Source organism: Puccinia triticina, chromosome 2A, assembly GCF_026914185.1.
Source record: "Puccinia triticina chromosome 2A, complete sequence".
NCBI lineage: Eukaryota > Fungi > Basidiomycota > Pucciniomycetes > Pucciniales > Pucciniaceae > Puccinia > Puccinia triticina.
In genome coordinates this window covers 2,985,581-3,000,051 of record NC_070559.1, presented here as the reverse complement: position 1 = coordinate 3,000,051, position 14,471 = coordinate 2,985,581, and positions in this window count along the sequence as shown.

Here is a 14,471-nt window from a genome sequence, read left to right as displayed (position 1 = left end):
TCCATTTGACGAAATCGAATAGTCCCCTGGAAGTTGGTTTGAACTGCCTCGTAAGCTTCAGTTCCGGTCGTGAATTGATCAACAAGAGATGAAAGTTTGTCATGTACTGTGATTTGAATGAGATAAAATAGGCATGTGTTCTCTTGGGCGGATAACTTGATGTAATTCTCGACCTTATCGAAGAAATTCGGGTGGCCAAGCGTGAGAAGAACGACGCGCGTAAGCCCTCTTTTCCATTTGTTGAAATTCGATCCATCCGGCAATAACGGGTCCACTTCTGACTTGTAAATACTCGGCTGTTGCAAGAATTTGTTTCTGGGCAAGATGTTGGTCGTATTCGCTTGAGACATGGGGATGGTGGGTGGATCTACGACAAATGGGGTCTGAGATGTTGCAGATATCGGGCCCAATGAAGATTGTGGAGACTGAGGAAAATCAGGAGACTGGGGGGAATCGGGAGATTGGGGGGACAGAATGGGTGTTGTGTCCCTTGGTATGTTGACCTTTGGTTGGTATTCAGGTGATGGGATAACGGTGGTGATGGGCAGGCCAAAGGGATTTCTAACAACCCTGCTATCGTTTGGAAATGTTATTGTAGTCAATTTTAGCTCGTCGATTTGTCGAGTTAAAGATTTCGAGACGATGTAGGATATAGCTGATATGAAAGGAGACGGTGGACGATCGTGTTCCAATGGATCTGGTTTTTCCTCAATCGGAGACGGAGGTAGAGGTGGAAGTTTCAGAAGTGCCTTGTAGGCTTTTGTCTGTTTTGGTCGCTTTGCTCTTGTTGGTGGAGGAAGCGGTCCCGTCAACTCAGGTCGTTCTCGTCGGGTGTTGACCATAAACTGGAGATGATGAGCCAAAGGGGTCGAGTCTAAAAGGTCGAAAAAAGGCTAGCGAGTCGGTAGACAGCTGACTCTTAATCTGTTGAGGCTAAAAACCCTCGCTTTACATTGCTCCTCCCCAACCTCCTCTTGTCTCCTGATACTCCAAATGTGGAGTTTGTCCACCCCACACTACAACACATGATGATGACAACAAAATGAATGGAGTAGGGAAATGTAAGAAATGGTAGATTGATTACTTTTTTGTAACAGTTATATTTATAAGAACCCAATAAAAGTAATACACTTGATAAGGAATAAATAAAATAGTTAGAAAAACTCTTTCATGAATAAGTCTTGATAATGAAATGAAGAAATACCTCAAAAGAATGAACTGCAGTACTAGAAACCTTGACACAATGCGCAACAATGTCGACGAAGAAGCAACAGGAGATTCACAACGAAAACAGCCTAAGATGAAAAAAAACAGTAAGATGTTAATGAAACATGAATACGGGTTATCAAATGTATAACAATAAAGCAACTACCTGCCCGGAGACTGCTTCTAGTTCCTCCTAGATGCTTAACGTTGACGAGTGTTGAGTTTGAGTCTTTGGTTTGGTTGACCGAGTTCAAATAAGAAAGACTTTGAGCAATTAATAGGTCGATGATTGTTTGGCGATAAGATCAAGAAGTGAATAGAAATGGGAAGAAGAAACGGGGAGGAATAAAGTTTGTCGGCGAGCGGAAGAGAGTTGCAGATCGGACTTCAGAGAGCGGGGATCGAGTGATTGACAAGAACCACGTGACCACGTCATATGCATGGAACACATGCATAGATCAAACCATGAAACTCAAATGTACGAGTTTAAAACCACGACAGGAAAAGTAAAAGGGATGGCCTGAAAACTGCAGCTAAAGAAGGAGAAACACCAGAAATCACTGAAGGAAAGGGGAGATAATAAATATACAGTTACAATTGTAAAACTTGTTAAAATACAAATACATTGTTATTTAATTGGTGCAGGGTTAATAGGACATGTGAGGATGCATAGAGAGCAACTTCTAATAAATTTTTGAGTATGTAACAGCAGGGAACAATGAGATTAGGAGAGACAAAGAGCCGGGTGTGAGGACATTGAGAAAACAATTTCAATTCAATATTATTCTGACAAGCTTCCATCCACAGTGGGCCAGCTACGCTAACCGTAGCGTTAGCGTGGCGTAGCGTAGCGGAATTACGCTAACTTGTAGCGTAGCGTTAGCGGAATTGCACCTTCTCTGCGCTAACGCTACGCGCACAGTGTGCGCAGCTAATTTAGCTGTTAGCGTAGCGTTAGCGCAGATGCGCGCAGTTGTGCTAACGCTACACACGCAGGGCGCAAAAGAGTGCGCGCTATGCTGCGCTACAGTGCTTTTAGCGGAAAAAAAGGCCTTTTTTTGCGGCTAAAAGTGCTGTAGCGCAGCGTAGCGACGGTAGCGGCGCGCTAACGCTAACAAGAAATTGGTGCGCTGTTAGGGCCGCTGAAAATTAGCGCAGCGTAGCGGCGCTAACGCTAACCAAAATTGGTGGGCGCTTTTTGCCGCTACACTAACGTGTAGGGCTGAAATAGCGTAGCGGCCCACCGTTGCTTCCATCCACTTGCCAAGACTAGACGGATAGCAATTTGACTGGCGGTGAGTAGGGTTAATAGTGCCTCTGGCACTGTTAATGGTGCCTCTGGCACTGTTAATGGTGCCTCTGGCACTGTTAATGGTGCCTCCAGCACTGTTAATAGTGAGTGCCTCCTGCACTGTTAATAGTGCCTCCTGCCAGGGCATACCACGGTGGTATGTGGCACATTTTTTGGGACCCTAAAATACCGATTTGTTGAATATTTGAGTATTTGGAGACATTCAAGGGAAAAACTGCCAAAATACACTAAAAACACCAAAAAAAATTGCATTTTTTGTGTTTCTGACTTCTTTTGGCTCATTTCTGGGCCAGGTATTTTTGAGGGAGTCATCTGTCAAAACTATCATGGTGCCCAAGGCACTTATAATGTTGACAGAGGCGCTTCTCATAATGGCGCACGCACTATTCAGAGTGCCGGAGTCACTTTTCATAGTGGCGGGCACACTTTTCATAGTGGCTGACACACTTTTCATAGTGGCGAACACACTTTTCATAGTGGCGGACACACTTTTCATAGTGGCAGACACACTTTTCATAGTGGCAGACAAAATTTTCATAGTGGCAGACACACTTTTCATAGTGGCGGACACACCTTTTATATTGGCGGACGCACTTTTTGCAGTGGTGGACACACTTTTTAAAGTCCCAGAGGCAGAGTTATTTTTTTGCTGCGCTAAAGGGGCTGGTAGAGGGCCTTTTGGGCCACGGCCGAGAAGCTTGCATAGGCCCTCTATGTGCCCCTTTGAGCCATTATTTGAATTTATTTGAATATTTGAGCTCAAATTTGCCTGGGCATTATCCGACTCAAATGGAATTGGAATACAAATACTCAAATCGATTCAATTGGATGTGCTATGCCCTGCCTCCAGCACTGTTAATATGTTGATAGTGCCTTCAGCACTGTTTATAGTGTCTCCGACTCACTGCCTCCGGCTTCATTAACAAGTGCCACAGGGAGTACTGCTTCTACCAATCCATCAAGACTCTCATCTGTTCCTGGAATGTTGACGCCTACAATGGAAAGAGTTCACCAGAAATCAATGCCCTTGACATCTACTCCTATCTTCCACTCTATCCTGCTTCTGCCTGATATTTCCTTCTGTGCCCATCCAATCTATGCTGCATACTGCAGGCTCTCTAATCCCTTCCTGTGAGCCCCCCGCCCCCAGTTTCAATGTAAAACTGTGAAGATGCAAATTTATCTAGTGGTCAACTTGCCAAAAAGTATACAAACATTAATGTCATGATTTTTCAGTCAGTGACAATCAAGCTGGAAAAAAATGATCAAGTTTTAATCAAGAGTTTCATAAAGAGGAACAAAATGCTAAACCAATTGTGAACCTGAGTCAGCATAAAAGTTACTGATTTTGAGCCAAGCTCAATGAATTACTTACCTTTTTGCTCAAATCCACAACCACAAGAGTTTTTTTCTTGATGCCAAAGCATCCTTGGGGTAAATTCCAAGTAGCACCATGACCAATGATTGCATCAATTTGTACAAAGTCTATTTTTACACAATGTGGGTTTGGGTGTAAGGCCAATCTTCAAATTTATGTTTCTTTCAATCACCAGGTGTCAAGTTCTTAAAACGGTCAACTTGAAACCAAAGCTGGATTTGACCAGGGGAATCCTTCTTTTTGGGAATTTGCATCGTGAATATGTGACTGATCTGACCGCAAACGTTTTGCACACTGCCATCATTCTCCTCAAAGGAATATAAGATAGTACTGTTGCCAATGTGTTGGTCAAAGGTTATGTATTTTATATGTCCAATGGTGATTGATTTCTGTTGATGTACTAGTCTTGGGACTAGAAGTGAAATTTCATCTTTTTTCCAGGATTTGTAGAAACTAGTGCATAGAGCCGCTGTGGTGGCCAAACCGGTAGTCAAGTTTCTTTTCCAGTTCTCAATCTCACCGGCGCTTCTCTCAAGACTCAAGACGCTCAGTTTATTACTTCTTTCCCTTTCCCTTATTTTCCACTCCCCTCTCTATTTCCTCTCCATTTTTCTTTCTTGGTCCTAACACAGCTTGTTCTGTGGGTTTATTCCATGTCTTTTGTTTTGATCTGTTTCTCTGCTTCTCCTCTCAGGGTTGTGTCATTTCTTTCTCATCTTTTAGGCTGTGGTTTTCTTTTATATCTACTCTATTGTTTTATCTTGCTGTGATCTGTTTGTTTGTTCTGTTTGTGTTTTGGCGCTGTTTCCTGTTGTCCTCTGGTTTCCTCTTGTTTTCTCGTCTGTTTTGTGTATTTTGTGTGCGCGCGCATGGCGCGCAAGGATATGATGAAATGTATGTGACATGTTGTCTCCCCGAGCCCAAGTTCGCAGAACTTGGAGGAGGGGAGAGGCATGGCATTCTGATCCGCCATCAAATTTTATTGATCTCCAGAGTCCAGAGTCCGAGTCCCAAGAATCCCCTTCCCTTCGACAAATCCCTCAATCATCTCAGAACCCCCAACAAAACCGCCGCCGAGAATCCAACCCTCGGCGAACTCTCAAAACCACCCAACCACAAGCTATCAATTCAAATCCGCATGACTCCTTCTGGACCAATCCGAGAGGGCAGCCACCAGGCACCTTTTTCCCCTCCCAGCGCTGCCACCGGCCTAGCACGGACGGAGCTCCATACCGCCTGACTCGTGATTGTCTGCTTGAATCTGACCAGAAATTTCTTGTGAGTTTTGAGATCTAATGTCTCGAGCTTCTTGGGATCATATTTTAATTGTGAAAAATTGATGTCAGTGGTTTTCATGGCTTGGGAAAACTGTCCAACACTTTTTCCTGGTGTGATAAATTTGAGAAGAGATCAGGAAGCTTGAGTTGGAAGATTTGGAAAAAGATGCGGCAGAAGATTGCAATAATTTTGGGCCGTCACCAATCTGGTCAACATGGTCAGATCCCGTGATTCTAAAAGGAATGAAAACATTAGCTTTCTAACAGAAAAATAATGATTTGAGACTTTATTTGAATAAATAACTTGCCAATGTGGTTGTTTGTGGGTATTGAAGCTAGTGATCCATTCAACCTCTCAAATGACCATGCTGTCCACTGTGGTGCGGGACCAAACTGAGAGAGACAATCAGGAAGATGAAGAGCGTAGTGATGGTTTGGCTTTGTAGAAAAGGATGGAAATAGTTCCAAAAGCCCTTGTCAATAGGATTTGAGATGAAAACGTAAGGCTTCAATGACATCATGTGTTATATCTAGACTTCGGACAATGTTTGTTATACTGCTTAGATGAAGCAAGTTTTGAAAAAGACCAGTCTGGAAAATTTCATGGGAGTTTTTGAAAAGAATGTGGATTAGAGTTGGGATCATTACAATTTCAAACAGTATGACCCATTCATCCGCCTTGAGCTTTCCACCCTTGGCACTGCCTATTGTTGATGGCACACGACCAATCCAACTTGGGAGAGTAAATTTGGTGTTGATGTCGCGCAGTATTTGAAGATTCTCTTCCTTTTCAAAAAACCTTGTACCAAGGGGGTTGAGCTCAGTAGAATCTTCATGGTTACTGGTTTGGGAGCTTTGGATTTTGAAAGAATCTGATTCAGAACTAGAAGACTCTGCATTAGAGGTTTGAGGAGACAAGTCAGAGTCAGAAGCATGTAGGCCTCCCAATGCGCCAAGCAGCTGTTCCAGAGGTTGTGTTTCTTCTTGTTTGTCATCAGGAGCAGAAGTTTCTCCTTTGCCTTCACAAGCATGGCTTTTGGACCCAGGAATCTCGGAATCTTCTGAATCATCTTTGTCAGAACTGCTTTCGCACATGGTTGAGGATTTGGGTTGGAAACATGTATTTTTTGATGAGTTCTTCTCCAAGCTCTTCAGTCCAAAAAGAGCTTGACCGTGATGTTTGAGCAGTCCAAGAAATATGTTATGCATTGGTTCGACAATGGCATTCGCCAGAGGATCAAAGTATGGCAGCTTGTACAGTATAGAATAGCAAACTCCATAAGCCGCAATTTTTTTTTTGCCTTTGTCAAGAGTGATTACATTCTTCCAGTTGTTTGCCTGCCTCCTGTTTACTTGAGCTTTTCGTGGACGTATTTGTTCAAGATCAACACAGTTTATTTTTCCTTTTGATACACAACACCAAGAGCACATATTCTTATTGGAACTATGGCCTGCCATTCCCAGGACTTTACAAATTGCTGGAAAATCACAAACTATTGGTCCAAGAATGACTTTGATGATGCGGCCTTGAGGGAAATTGGGAGTCAAGATAAATTTTACTCCCTTCCAGAGTTCCTTCAATTCTTTGATTAAGGGCTCTAGTACATGGTTTATCTGAGTGACAGAGGGTTTGGAGGGTCCAGGTGTCAATCCAGCCAAGAAGATATTGTCATGAGAAGCTTGAAGGTGAGGTGGTAAGTTCAAACATATCAACGCAATTGTACCAAGTGATATATGCTTCCCAGCAGTCTTGTTTCCACATGGGTTGAACCAGTCAACATTCAGAGAAAACACAAGATTCCCTGAGTAGCTAGTAAACTGTTGGCCATCGGGATCTTTGAGAGTCTTCTGTTGAAGTGTCAATCTAGCACTGCTTAACACATTGTTGCTTACACATCCAATCACCATTGGGGCAACACCACACATCATCATAAGCATACATCTACTGTATTCAACTGCAACATAGCAATGTGTACTTAGCTCAATGGTTAGAGCATCACTCATGAATGTTGAGTATGTGAGTTCAACTCTCACAGTACAGGAGTTTGTGGGTTCAACACCCACTTCACTCGGGCCTTTCTTTTCACTTGTTCAATATCTTCCACATGTTGGAATCCCAAATATCACTTATAGAGGCATTTTCTCTAGTTGTTGAAAGTGATTCTTCAAGAAGGTCTTCAATTCCAGGTCAAGCCAAGAAACAAGCCAACCAATCAGTAAATGATTGAGTAGAGAAGTATCGACAGACTTGAGGACTGTTTGAGTCATGGTTACCCGACTTGTACAGCGGTTCAAGGCACTTTTGACTCCTTCGTGTGGCTCGGGCAGTACACGCATGGGGAGGGTCATGAACTGGATAGAGGTAGAAGAACCGGGGGCAGCAGATTGTTCTTTGATTTCTGGAGTCAATTGGAAGTCTTGTATGATTTTTCAAATATCACCAGGCATATAGAGCTGTTGGGGTGGTATTTTCAAGTCTGATAGAATAACTTTCAAGCAGGCAAGGGTGGAGTTTATACCTTTGGAGTTGAGATGAAGGAAGAAGTATTGACATGCCGCTAGAAGGACGCTGGACTGGCATTTTGGGTGAGCCACTTGGGTAAAATAGTTGTAAAAGTATCCGTAGTTTGCTGAGTATACACATATAATTTCCTAGTCATAAAATGTGTTCAGAAGGGTCCATCAACAGTGCAACATACCACAGTCAACGGTTTGGCCCACCCAAGAGGTGATTTTGTGATCCAGATTTGGAGGCAGTGATGGCCTTGGCTCACGGAGTTCCTGAGGGACTTGGGGTCTTGAAGTTTGTAACACAGCCTGAGGCACTTCAATTCCAGTGTGTTTCTTCTTTCCATGTCGATCTTATTCTTGATGGCAGGTGTCAGAACAGGAAGCAGATACTTTGGCTGGGTGATTCTTCAGGTGTTGCTTGTAAGTTGACGAGTTTTTGTTCCATTCACGCCCAAGAACCTTTCTTCCATCAGCATTCAGGTGACTGAGTTTAGTACATTGGTTGCATCGGCAGAGTATCCAGAAGGCTGGCGCCATGGTGAAGTGCCAAAATAAGTTGTGCTTGAAAGAGGGGTTTGGATTATTTTTGCAAGGTAAGCTGTGTGGTAGATGGCTAGGTCGCTGAAGGAATTTGGCTCATTCACTCAGGTGCTATATAACATAAATTAACCTTTTTTACAATCCACTGAAAGAGCCCGGCAAAGTCACCACAAGTAATACATTGGATGGCTTACCACTTGGTCATCTGGTTGTCTACACAACGGGGCAAGTCCTGGTGTGTGTCCTTTGGAGGTTGCTACTCGACCTCCTTGGATGGACTTCTGCTAAGTTCGCTGCCAGCCTCCAGCAACTTGACACAGTCCACACTACAAACTTTTATTATTTTGCCCCCCAAAAAAATGAAAAGCAATATTAAAAGGGAGTTGAAAAATCGACTCCCAGGAATTAATAAATCGACTCCCAAAAGTCGTTTACGTCGCGCGGACCGTCTCGGGACGTCTCCCCTGGGTCCGCGCGACCTCGCGCGGCCCCAAAATCATTTTGGGAGTTGATTAATTAATTCCCCTCTCAAGGATGGGAGTCAATAAATTAATTTAACAAAAAATGACGGAATATACAAAAAAAATTATATCTTGTCACTGTTGTACCCAAACGCCCTAAAAGCTTTACAGCAATATAAATACACTCTTTAGAGAATATTTTGAGATTCACGGCATTAGTACTCCTCAGGGAGACCCTGTGTAGCCGGGGGCGTATTTGGCGGATTTCCTACTAAGGCAAACCCCCGAAACCTTATCTACGGTGCTCCAAATGGCCCCAAATCTTTTTGGCTATAAGTTTACACTCTTTAAAACATATGGTAAGCTTCAAGGCATTAGCACTCCTCAGGGAGACCCTGTGTAGCCGGGGGCGTATTTGGCGGATTCCCTACTAAGGCAAACCCCCGAAACCTTATCTAAAGTGCTCCAAATGGCCCCAAATTGTTTTGGCTATAAGTTTACACTCTTTAAAACATATGGTAAGCTTCAAGGCATTAGCACTCCTCAGGGAGACCCTGTGTAGCCGGGGGCGGATTTCCTACTAAGGCAAACCCACGAAACCTTATCTACGGTGCTCCAAATGGCCCCAAAATTTTTTATCTGTAAGATTACACTCTTTAAAACATATGGTAAGCTTCAAGGCATTAGTACTTCTCAGGGAGACCCTTTGTAGCTGGGGACGGATTTGGCGGATTTCCTACTAAGGAAAACCCCCAAAACCTTATCTACGGTGCTAATATTTTTCTGCCATAAGAATACACTCCGTAGAAAAAATTATAAGCTCCAAGGAGTTATTACACATCAGGCACACCTTCTATCAGCCGTGGGTCAGCTACGCTAACCATGGCTGTCAGTGTAGTGCAGCGCTGTGCAAATGTGCTATTTTTTAGTGTAGTGTTAGTGCAATTGCGCACATTGGCGCTCACGCTACAAGCACAGGGTGCAAAACTATTCTAGGTTTTAGAGTAGCATTAGCGCAGATACGCGCAATTGCACTAACACCGCGAAAGAGCGCGCGCTACGCTGCGCGAAAGCACTTTTGGCGGCAAGAAAGACCTTTTTTTTTGCCAAAATAGCCTTAGAGCAAAAAGGAGCAAAGGAATAAACATTGTAAGAATGGAAAGTGAAAAAAATTTTAATATTCATGTATGCATATGATGGGCAAAACCAAAAGACAACACAAACTAAAAAAGATATAAAAATTGGATACAACTAGTAACGTGTAACAGGTTGCAAGAGCTTCCGGCCTACAGTACAATCAAAACAGACAGAAAACCTTTGCTCCCATCGCAGAGCATCAGGAGTAGCTTTGGGAGCCCAATCCTTACAAAGAAGCTGGGGAGCAGGAAAGAGGACGGCGGTTTGCATAACAAGGGGAACAAAATGATTGTCAACAAGAGCAATGAAGATGGGTGGGTTATTGTTTGGGGGGCAGAAATGTGGTAAGAAAGTCTGAGACCAGCCAGTGGAGAAGTAAAAAACCTCTGTCTTGAACGTGTTGGCCATCACATCACCCATTGTTGGAAAAGACATCCACTTACTCCTACCCACGGGGCCTTGAGTCGCAGTAAGTTGGTTCACTACGCTGTCGATATTGTGAAAAAATTTGTGGTCGATATACCATTGACGGTGGTTCTTGAGTTCGTCAATCATTTCTTCCCGGATCCGCATATAATCGCCCTGTCCACGTCCCAAAGCCCAAGCAACCGCTCAGAATCCACAGTGTCCATCCGCATCAACATTTAAGACCTTCAGGACACTTTGTTGAATTAAAATTGGAAGGGACAAAATGAAAGAAGGAATTTCCAGAGGTTCTTGCTCAGCAGGGACTTCAGGAGCCGGTTCAACTGGCGGTGGAGGAGGTGTTACATCTGGTGTTGAAGGAGATGGAGATGGAGGGAGCCGGTGAGCTTTCTTGATTGGGCGGAATTTCCTCTTGGGTACCAGTTGTTCTTCATCTTCAGAGACATCTTCCTGCTTTTTTGGTGGTGCGGGCTTTTGCTGGAGGGTTTTTGGCGGGGGCTGTTTTTCTAGAGGTTTCTTTGTTGGAGGCCGCAGCAATGGGTTGTCTAGAGGTTTTTCTGGCGGGGGTGGGGATGATTCTGGCTCTTTTGGCGGGGCTGATTTGCTTTTGCGCGCGGGAAGTACCTTCTTCTTCAATGGTTCTTCTGCAACTGATTTTTTGATGAGGGGGCGTCCTCTCTTTGGTTTCTGATCTTCAATCATCTTTTCATCTTCTTTTTTCTTTATGGCGGCCTTCTGTGGTTCAATCTTGGCTTTCTTGTTCTTCTGGACTTGTTTCTCTTCAATTTGTCGCTTTTTTTTGACATGTTCAAAGGCAGACAGACGGGTCCCGGCGAGTTGTTTTGGGTTTGTTTGGCGCCCCTTTGGGTCTTCCGCGCGTTTTTTGGGCTTCAGTTGGCAGCTTGATGTCAATTACGGTCCCTGTGCCCTCAAGAATGCGGTTGATTGCGGCCAATTGAAGGTCAAGCTGGGCGGGGTTCATCGCAAGGAGTTTCTCTTTGATGGAGTCAATGGTTGAGAGGGCCTCTTCCTTTTTGTGTTTTGGGGTGGGGCGCATGCTCTAGATCAGAGGGAGGGACAGACAGTGAGAGTTAGCTCCAAAATATTCCCGACCCCCATGATTTTTCACCCGACTCCCAGGATTAATTTCCCGACTCCCATAATTAAATTCCTGACTCCCAGAATTAAAAAACCGACTCCCAGAATTAAAATGACGACGCCCAAGGCAAATGCGCGCTTCCGCGCGCCAAGACCGCAAATGACCAAAGAAGGAAAAAAGAGCGCAAGATTAAATAAGAAGCGTGGCTCACCTGAATATGCCATTGGGCATGAAACAACCCAGGGCTAAGCCTCTCGCCCGCGGCCATGATTTCAGCAATTTGGTGCTTGCAAGGGATCCCCATGCGATCCAAATAATCACCATGGCACTGATCCTTTTCTCCAAGGTTTTTGGCTTCCAAGAAATTGTTGAAGGCCTTGCGGAGTGCGTAATTTGTGATAACGCCTCGGCAGTCGTGGAACAACTTGGGAAGGTAGCGCAGCGTTGTGATCTTCTGCTGATGGAATTTTGCGGCTATTTTGTGGAATTGAGACTCCAGAGCATTACTGATGAGCGTAATGACTGAGGAAAAGCTGTGCTGGGGGCCGAGAAGATGAGACTTGATGAATGCATGGGCCGATTCCATTCAAGATGTTGTTTGGTTGTCAAAATGCGCCAAATTTCAAGTCCAGCCGTTTGAATAATGCTCCGCAACAGGGAGCCAGGTTTCTGTGATGTATTTTTGGAAAGCTGGACCGTATTTTGTTGAGAATTGGTTGAAAGACGAGCGGAAATCAGCCTGAGTTCGCAATTTTACCAAATTTGACCAATAACCAAGCATTTCCTTCTCTTGAGCTTGATCCTTGATTAATTTTGAGGCTTTGGCGAGGAGATTCTTCTGGATATGCCACGCGCAGAGCATGAGATCGGCTTTGGGGAAGGTGGCATGGAGGGAGTTCATCAGCGCTTGTTCTCAATCAGTAAGGACAACAGCCGGGAGAGGAATATTGTGGGATTCGAAGACCGCTAGCAAAGCTTTGAGAGCCCAATCGTAGAATATTTCGGTTTCCTCAGCCATGAAACAGAAAGCCACGCTGAAAGTCTTGTTTGCGCCGGTGATTCCTGACACATGCAGCAAGGGCATCCGGTATTTGTTTGTCTTGTACGTGCAATCAAGAAGGATGACGTGGTGGTAGGCTGTGAGCAATTCGACAGATTGTGCGTGACAAAAGAATAGCGCCTTGAGTGTGCCTTCATCGTTGACTTTTGTGTCCGTGGTGAAATCCGTGTTGCGTAAAGTTTGGTTGAGATGAGCCACGGGGCTGAGACCTTGGAGAGATTCTAGTTGAGCCTTCCTGCGGGCCGCGTAGATGGTACTGACAGTTGCTAGAATTTTTTCGTTGGGGTGAGTCTTCTTGAGTGCTTCTAGAATAGCTGCGGGTCTTAAGCCAGATTCACCAAGTTTCTTCATTTCTTTGTACAGTGACAGAGTCAGCTTTCTATTTGAAGTGTGTGCGGCAGCATACAAGGACGGCGGATGGTTGTGACACGGGTTCTTGATGCATAATTTCCAGACATTGGTCTTCTTCTGGAAGTAGGCCGCCGTGGCAAACGGGCAGTTGATTAATCTTGTTGATTCAGTCTTGGCGTGCGCTTCGCCAGGTTGTCTATTTTGATCTGGATGCCCGCCCCTAAAATTCAAAAAAATAGATGAATAATATCAGCCCACAGCTAAAGCCAATGGGAGTTGAAAAGAAATTGTGGGAGTTGGAAAATTAAACATGGGAGTTGGAAAATAAACTTTGGGAGTCGGGTAACAAAAAATGGGAGTCGGAAGATTAAAAATGGGAGTCGGGAAGTAAAAAACCGGAGTCAGGACAAAAATTGTGAAAAATTTGCAAGGTGAAGTTTTTTGCGGCAAAAGAAAGGTGCACACTGGCACAAGAGATCAAAAAATAACAAAAAAACTCACCTGTCACACTTCCAGGTCTTGCTTTTCCCCGCTACACTCCTCCTGGTAGCAATGCCATACCTGTGACGGACAGCGACATCTCTTAGCACAGCGGTTATCTCCTCCAGATTTGCGTAATCACCAGCGGGAGGCACGGGAAATGTGTAACGGGGATCGCCGGTCTCCGGATCAACCTCAAATTTGTCTTCATTGAAATTCACAACAAATTGTGCCGCAGGATCTTTGGCGTCTTCTTCTTCTGCGTCTGTATGGTACTCCTCATTGTCGTCTCTCTTCTCAGTTTTCTCAGATATATCCTCAGAATTTTTTTGAGCTTTTTCTTTGTGATTTTTGATCTTTTTTTGGTTGATTTCTTCTTTTTCTTGATTTTTTTTTGGTTTTTCATCATTTTTCGCGGTTTTTTCATTTCTAGCAGGGGTTTCATCTAATGTACAACTTTCACTAGTTTTTTCAAGGATATCTAAACAAGATTCTAACAATATTTCAGCTTTTAACTCATTATAAATTTGATCTTGAGTTTCTTCTTTCTCTTTGTTTTGATCATCATCTTCAGAGTCTTCTTTTTCTTCACTTTCTTTATCTTCATCGTCATTTTTTTGGGCTAGGAGTTCTTGGGTCAGTTTGAGCAGATCCGGGTCCAAGTTTGCGTCCGAGTGCGAGTGAGAGGCCGGGGAGGCTATTTCTGTGAGGGGGAGCGCATTTTGCGATATTCTGAGCGTCTAGATTGTCTAGATAGGCGTGCGGTGAGCGTACGTTCGGGGGGATCAATTGATTGAGGCTAGCCGTCTTGTCTAGTTGGGTTGGCGGTTTGATCTGGGAGTCAGTGTGCACGGTTGTGGGTGCGCAAGATCCACGTCGGCTCCCCCGGGATGGCTTTAGGGGGTTGACTCCCGCTTTGAAGCGGGGAATTAGTATTCCGACTCCCCGGTGGGGGGTCCGAAAAAACAATCTTGATTAATTAATGAAATTAATTAATCGACTCCCAGCCTGGCCGTTGGAATTAATATTCCGACTCTCAAAATGCTTTTGGGGCCGCGCAAGGTCGCGCGGACCCAGGGGAGACGTCCCGGGAAGGCCCGCGCGACGTGAACGACTTTTGGGAGTCGATTTATTAATTCCTGGGAGTCGATTTTTCAACTCCCTATTAAAAAAATTAAATCAAAATTTCACTGCCCGCGGAAGAAACTGAGCAGCCAAAAAAAAAAAGTGTAC